Raw genomic sequence first — 8,544 nt, forward strand, 5'->3', positions numbered from 1 at the left:
AAAATCCACTTATATGCAAAGCTTTTTGCTTTGGTTTGGGGGTTGGGATATTTTTGGTTTTGTTTTATTTTTAAAGGCAGTGGGGGGGGGGGTTAACATGGGGACAGGGAGAAGGAAAACACTAGTATTTATTTGATATGTTTTGGGCATACAAAGCAACTTTAGTTATTTGTTTGTTTTCTTAAAATAATAAGCCAATATGCTGCTGAACCTGTCTTTAAAATGAGAAAAAATCATAGGTGAGTTTATTTAAAATAAACTACTGATTTATCTATATTTTTAAAATCTATTTGATAGTTTTATAGGTTTCTCTGAAATAAAAATAAACCTGGGGGAAAAAAGAGCCATTAGGCTACTAGACACATTCATCTTAATGTATCCATGGTAGATATATTCTTCAGAATATATGGCATGTAAAAATGTTTCACATTAATAATTCTAACACGAACCACTGTTTACTTTTTTCAGTCACATTTGTTACACTGTTACAAAAATACATGAGTATTTCCTACTAAAATAATATTCATTATTGCCAAAAACCATTGACAATTTTAAAAATAAAACTCAGTCAAAACAATATCAATCTTTCATTTCTAAAGAAAGATTTGAGTCTCTGTTTTTAGGTATTCTTTAACTATCAAAGGGCTGATTTTTAAATATATCACTCAAAAAGCACCACTCAAGGGGAAATAATTTTTGCTTAATACAACTAAACACATTTATATTTTGATTAACGTTCTAAGAAATTTCATGGAATGCTTGTTCATACTGAAAAAGTAGTCTATGTTCTCTAAACTAACTCACTCTCATATTTTCATATTTCTTCAGAGTATAAAGGACAGTACTAGTTGTAGCTGTTTATTAAAAAGACTTAGTGACAAGTATTTTAGCATATTTTAGCTGAATTATAAGAAAAAATACATGTTAGAAGGCATATTTCTTGACTTAATAGGAGATTACCTGCTTATGCACTAGATATTTATCTCCTGAGCCAAACATAATTCAGTCTGCAAGAAGGATATGTTAACTCTGAACAATAACTTGGGAAAAACATTTTTTTAATGATTTTTGTGACCTCTTAGACAGAATTTTTCACACAAAATTTATATAGTTCATATAAATAACACCCCAAATCTTCAGTCCAAATGATGAAATGTGAGGTAGACAAGATGCCTACCAATCAAAATGTCTGTCATGGAACTATTATCATCAAAGTCAACAATACTCAGTGAGAATGTTCAAAGAAATTCCAGGCAAAGCATTGGCAGAGAAGAAGCTTTGAAAGAGAGCTCTTAATTCTGAATAAGCTGGAAAAGGCAGAATTTAGCACAACCTTTTGCAAGAAACAATGTAAAGGCAATTTGCCATTTACTAAATGTGGAAGTTGTGTAGAGAATGATGTTTCTATTTAAGAAAATACTTTATTTGACGGTTGCGGTCTGAGTGAAGAAAGAGAGGGAGACAAGAAGGAACAGAATTGGTAGAAGTAGGCGAGACTGAGGCTGCTAGCCGTTAGTGATGCTGTGAGGGTAGACCCCTCTGCCTAGAAAAACTGTTGCCAGAACTGGGCTGCACAAAACATTTTGGCTGCCAGCCTATTGCAGCACCAGGCTGTTTTTGATTTTTGTGCTAGACTCCCTCAATTGAGACAGTGTGGGATTGTCACTTTGATGCACATAAAGAACAAAGAATAATGTAATGGGGGGTGGGTTCCCCCCTCCCCACTTTAAATCCAGGTTAGCATTTTGTTTTCTGTGACAGGTCTTTTCAGGCCCAAGAAATACAAGTTATCCTGAAAAATATATCCATTTCCTGAAGAAATTAATGCAAGTAAAAATTTCTCTATTTTAAAATCATTGATGAAACCAGTGGGGTGGTGTGTGGTATATATGTGTGTGTGTGTGTGTGTGTGTGTGTGCGCGTGCGCACGTGTGTGTGTGTTTTAAAAGGTTACTCATAAAATATAATCACATCATTCAGCTACCTGTGCCCAGGAACATTTACCATCACATTGTGTCATTTTAATCGGAGAACACAGGGAAAGATGGACACAAAAACATAGCTCCCAAATAAAAAAGATAGGAGGATATCATCAAAAACAATCATAAGGATGAAATCCAGCGATAGCTATATCAGTAATAGTTCTGACTTTGATTCCTAAAAAACAAATATCTGATTAAAGACAGGATATTGGAAGGTGTACATTTTAGGTTTTTGTGAAGGTTTTTCTTCACAAGGAAAACAGAAAATTGATAAAAGGACAAAACTGTTAAAAGGAAAAAACCACAAATTATCTAAAAAGTTGCCGCAGACATAAACAGGAAAACCAAATCCTCTCTCCTATTCAATTTTATAGCAAAAATAAGAGAATGTAACAAAAATAAGAAGTTGCTGTTGCAACTAAATAAACTAACTTTTTTCTGGTGACAAAGAAATACCAACATGCCATTAGCTCCTGGTAGATGGAGCCTTTCTCTCTCTAATACATAAGACAGGTGTGGGTACAGGTCCATTTTCTGCAAACCAAATGAAAAGAAAGCAAGCCTAGGTCTCCCGCTGGCATATTTTACACCAAGCTCAGCACCATCCAGAAGCAGTATGTTTCTCACTGCCAATCAGAGAAAAGTTGTGAAACTAATAAAGCCATGATGAATACCACCAAAGGCCTACTCATCCCTTCCTCCTGCATCTCCACTGAATGAGCTGTTAAAAGGAGACCAACGGCTGTTAAAGAAATAGCAAAAAACTAAAGAACTTGCATCAGATGTTACACATGGAGGCACGGAGCATTTACCACCTGAGCCCATCTAATTTCCGACGAAATGATCTCCTGCCCAGCTTTGTACATGGTTACAGAATCTGATAGCAAAGCATGATCAGAGTGGGAAGGGGAAGGGAGAGGAGGAGAGGAGGAAACACTGTAGGAACAAAGTGAGAATAGTGTCTAAAGTTCAAACAAGAAACATACTTCTCTTACCATTCGAATTAGTGCCAGGGCAAGACACTTCAGGATGACAGAAGCTGTGGGAGAGGTTTCAGGGAAGAGGGTTTACTTTGTGTGGCAAGGAAAGTCCACCATACAATTAAAGAATGTACTATTTTGTTCCACACTGTTCTCTTCTTACATTTTCCTTTCTTTTCATCTAGGAAATGCTGCTGATGCTATTACAGCTCATGGCATTGATAGTTCTAGGCAGGGTATTCATTTATTGCCAAAGTGGTTGGGAGAATGATGTCTGGCTGGCTTTAGTTCAATAAGGAGTATGAAGCAAAATCAGGAGTAGAAGAATAAAAGGTATAGAAGCAGGGTGATATCCACTTTTGCTGCTTACTTTGAGTTGCTGATAAAATGCAGGGATTCAGAGCAAAGCAAGCTGAAATAACTCAATTACAAAGAAGATTATAAAGCAGTTAAATGTGCATAATTTGGCTAATAACCAAGGAACAACATAAGAACTGACCACAATTCTCCAAAAGATATGTATATGGGAAGTGGGTAAGAGGAAGGGAATATTTAACTGATGGAAAACTGAAAATATATCAGTAATTTTTTTAAAAGAAAACAAAAAAAATGTGGCTATGAACATAGGAGAAAAACTGTTTTAAAATTGACAAAGGTCCATTTTCTCTTCTTTGGATCATTTCTCACCTTACTCAAACAGAAGCAAACATTTCTATAATGGGGAACAATCACTGAACTGAAGTATGCTAGAATATAGAATTATCTAATTCGATTTTGTGAGCATTTATCAAGCACATAACATGTTCAGTTCTAAGTCCTGAAAGGAATGCAAAAGTAAGACTCACATAGTCTGTGCCCAAGAGAAGATTCAAATCTAGCACAAAAGCTTACTAAGAAATAATGATATGTATTATATTTACTTGGTAATAAGGGATATCACTATCTATATGCCATGGAACCATAGGTATGCAGAGGTCATGGACTTAGTTTTCCATCATGCCCCATGGTGAAAAAGGGAAAATAAGTCTAGAGAAATAGGACTAGGCTCCAGAGAGGAAAAGAGGAGAATGCAGCTGGCCTGGGAACATTTCTTAAAATGAAGGTTCCAGAAGGAATTGACCTGTCAGAGGAAGGGACCAGAGGGCTAAATGATCTTCCAAGGTGAGAAGGCTGCTGGAAATATCGAGAGAAAAATGTTAAGAGAGCAAGATCAGAGACCCGAGAGGCATGATGGAGTAAACACAGCTGGCGTGGGCACTTTCCTAAAAATGGAGGACCAGATGATCATTTGGGTCCAGACCTATGATTTCACTGATGTAGGAAATTCCTGGTGAGAAAACTACTACTTCCAAAGCAGATTAGCAACTATTCTGTAATTTAAAGTTACAGATCTTGGAAGATCCCTGAGGCACTGGAAATAAGTAGCTTTTCCAAGGTCACAAAGCTCCTCTGTCTAAGGCAGGAAGTAAATCCCTACCTTCCAGACTCCCCTCTACTCATTACACCAGGCTGCCTCTCAGTGTCTTTAAATAAAGAGCAGAACCCCTCACAACCTACGCCGAATGACCCCTTCTAGCCCTAAATTCTATGATACTATCACTGACTAAGGTAGAATTTTTCCTTTTTTTAACTGAACTCTTCCCATTCTTCTCAATATTTGCCTGTTGCCTATACTAACAAAGGTGACTCCTTATTGCCCCCAAGATGAAAAACAAAATGCTCAGCTTGATATTTAAACTCTTCTACAATATAGCTACCACTTGCCTTTCCCTTCTTATTTGAAATGACTCCTCTCCACATGTCCTCATTTTCAATCAAAAAGGTCTACTCATATGGTTCTCTACACACAAAACCATCTCTCTGCTTTTATACAAGTGGTCCCCAAATTTGGAATATGCACTTTCTTACCTCTGCCTCTTATAATCTCTTTAAAGCTCAGCTCAAGAGCCATTTCCTACATGTGGTCCTTGGATTCCCCCTACCTCCCTTAGTTATTATTAACACACCCTCCCTTTTAACATTTCTCTGTAGTTCTTTACTTTACAGCTCTCTCACTATGTAACATGCCAACTCCTGGAGCAGGAATAGTTTCATTTTTGAATGTTGTGCCCCTAATTCCTAACATAGTACCTTCCATGTTGAAGTAGTTTGATAAATGATTACTTTAGTTAAAATTCAATTGAATTACAACTAACATTTATTAAGCACCTACTTTGTGCCGGTTCAGTGATAATTTCTGGGGATACAAAGAAAGGTAAGAGACAGTCCCTGATCTCAAGGAGTTCACAGTATAATGGAGGAAACAACAGGCAAAATAACTGTACAAAGGAAGTATGTGTGTACAGGATAAATTGGAAGGAAGAAAAGGAGATAGGAAAGACTTCCTATAGAGGGTGAGATCTTAGCTGGACCTTCAAGGAAGCAGAAATGACCACTTCAGGTAACAGCCAATAAAAATGTGTGGGGTTAAATTGAAAGGTAGCACCTGGAAGAAGGAAGTGTTCTAAGTTATTAGGAGATTGATAAGGTTCAGGGAAGGAAAAAGATCATGAAGGGCTTTGAATGCAAATAAAGAATTCCTATTTGATCCTAGAGGTTACAGAGAGTGAGTGAGGAATGACATTTGGTTGCTGTTCAGTGACTATTCATACCTAATTCTTCATTTTTCTTAGGTAAGATATTAAAGTGGTTTGCCATTTCTCCAGCTCATTTTACTAAGGAAGAAACAGAGTTAAGTGACTTGCCCACGATTACATGGTCAGTAAGTATCTGAAACTGGATTTGAACTCAGATTTCCTAACTCCAGGTATGATGCTTTATCCACTGTTCCAACTACCTGCCCAAGGGCATGAAATTTACTTCATGTACTACATGATTAGATAGCCCATGTATAAAATGAAACTAGTTACTGATGATGATGTAAATTATATAAGGATAAAATATAATAAAATAAAAAATTTTAAAAATATAAATACTTATCTATATGCGTGTTGTATCCCCCAATAGAATATAAGCTCCTTGAGAATAGGAAATATTTAATTTTGTCATTATTTCTCATTATATATGGTAAAAGTACATAACAATTAATAATGTTTGTTTTTTGTAGTTGAATGCAAGGGAATAGGAAAAAGATTATATCTACAGACAGTAACTATAAAGTAGTCAAAAAAATTTACTTAGTAAGTAGCATTCATTTTTAGGAGTTTACTCCTTATTCTCTATTCAAAAAGGATTTACAACTGAATCTATCAAATGCACCTGCTACCCTCAGCCTACAAAAGTAACAGAAAGAGAAATCTGATAAAAATATGCTCCACTCCCACCAACATTATGCCCAAGATTCAAGTGTTCTAGTGGGCATAAACCTAACACAAATACATATTAAAAAAAAAAACTCACAATGTTGAAAATATAAGCTCAAATCCTGGTCACTGCTAAAAACTCCTACAAGAAAGCACAAATGAAAACACACCACGAACTCTTTATGGTTCAAATATTTAATCTTATTAATTAACTAAACATGACAAAGTATTTTAAAAAATGAACTTTAAAAAAAAAGGACAAATACTGAAAAAGAGAAAGATAAGAAAAGCCCACAGGAAAAAATGCAAAGGTATAGAGAAATAGGATAAACAGGATTTCAGTGAGTCTTGCAGATCTTGGACGCCTATTAATTTATGTAAAAAGGAAAAAAAATGAAGATGAAAACATCAAAGAATAAAAAGGGATGAAAAATTCCATTGCATACATATACCAGAAGTTGCTAAGTGTCCTACAAGTACTACATGTAGTCACCAGAGTATGCTTCCCATTAATCACTTCATGCTGGTAAATATACAAATGAATTATTGATTCTATAAGGAACTGACAAATATATAAGACTCAGAGTCATTACCCAAAAGGTAAATATAATTTAGCATCTCATAATTAGATTCACAGGGTCATCTAGTCCAGCAAAACTTCACATTATAGGTAAGTTTATTGAAATCTGGAGAGGATGAGGAGTTTATCCAAGATAAGGATAGGATTCGAAGATAGGCTCTCAGACCCAGTGGCTCTATGTTCAATTCTCTTTTCACAGTACTACACTGAATTTCTGACCAAAGGATATGAACAAACAAATTTTGAAACAGTAAATACAAACTGTTGATAAGCACATGAAGACAAGGGTCCAAATTACAAATAATAAGGGAAATGCAAATTAAAATGATTCTGAGGAAATCACTTTACTCCTTCAAATTAACAATGTTAATAATATGGAAATACTCAATGGTGAAGAAGCTGAAGACAAGAATGCTAAGAGATAACCTCTTAGCATTGAAACTATGAATTGAGCTAACTTACCAAGAAAACTACTTAGAATTATACAAGAAAAATTACTTGGAATTTTATTGTCCTATTAAAAAATGATGAGCAGGCTGATTTCAGAAAAACCTGGAAAGACTTAGAAGAAATGATGCTAAGTGAAGTGAGCAGAACCAAGAGAACACATACAGAGTAACAACAAGATTATGTGATGATCAACTGTGATAGAGATGGTTCTTTTCAACAATGAGGTGATTCAAGGCAATTCCAATAGACTTGTGATTTATATAGATTTAATTTGTGCCAGGCACTGTGCTAAAGTATCTTACAAATCTTATCTCATTTGATTGTTACAACAAGCCTAGAAGGTAGATGTCATTATTAATCTTAACTTTAAAGATGAGGAAACTAAGGCATACGGAAATCGTTGCATGCCTTATAGTTTTATTTGGTTTTCCTATAGCAAAAAGAACACATCTATGTATATAAATATCAACATCTAACACTGCAACTTTAGGAAAACTCCTTTCATTAATCTGTGTTTATCCTGGCCTTCCTGGAGGGTGGTCATTTTTGAAAAAAAAAAAAAAAAAAAAAAAAAAAAAGTTATTTAAAATTTTATTTCAAATAAACAAAAATAACTTCCAAACACATAGAAGGCTGAATTTGACCAAGCATTTTAAAAAAAAACTAAACCAATTCTGTAAGTGACTATGTTTTACATAATGCAAATATAGTTAAATGAAAACAGTAGAACATGGAAGTTGCAGAAAGACAAATTTAGGTTTGATGGGAAAAAAATGTCTTAATAATAAAAACTGTCCAAAAAGTAAGATGCACTACCTTGAGAAGTGGGATATCTCCTTCTTTGAAGGATAGAAGATGAATAATGACCAATCATATATTACAGTGATGAGTCTTCAGATGTGGAGTGTACTAGATGGCTGTTGATCACTTCCAACTCTGAAATTCAGTGATTCTGCAAAATCACAAAAAAAAAAAAATATCATTGATTATATTTCAAGAGTAAGGAAATAACTAGTTATTCAAGTGGGTGTCATTTCTAAACTAGTTATCTCTATAAAATTAAAACCACTGACAGAGAAAATATAAAAATCTATAATAAGAAAAGAGAATAAAAATGATGGGATATGATATAAATTGGAGCCAATTCCAACCTGACTTATTTAAACAAGCTATAAAGACCTGAAAATAGAAAAATGGATAAAAGAATAGATATCAACACAAATTCTCATCATATCTTAAGGAATTTTAAT

General features: G+C 34.6%; 1 protein-coding gene across 3 annotated transcripts in view; it reads right to left on the reverse strand.

Annotated features, from left to right (window-relative positions):
* Positions 1 to 8,275, reverse strand: part of GTDC1 (glycosyltransferase like domain containing 1) — a 333,584-nt gene extending 325,309 nt beyond the window's left edge. For 2 of the 3 annotated variants that reach the window (XM_031960035.1, XM_031960034.1), the window contains exon 1: positions 8,111 to 8,275. The gene's annotated coding sequence lies outside the window, so the exon portion shown is untranslated. The remainder of the gene's footprint in view (positions 1 to 8,110) is intronic. The other variant, XM_031960033.1, reaches the window with a different exon arrangement.
* Between the last annotated feature and the right edge of the window lie 269 nt (positions 8,276 to 8,544).

The sequence above is a fragment of the Sarcophilus harrisii genome, chromosome 3, assembly GCF_902635505.1.
Source record: "Sarcophilus harrisii chromosome 3, mSarHar1.11, whole genome shotgun sequence".
NCBI lineage: Eukaryota > Metazoa > Chordata > Mammalia > Dasyuromorphia > Dasyuridae > Sarcophilus > Sarcophilus harrisii.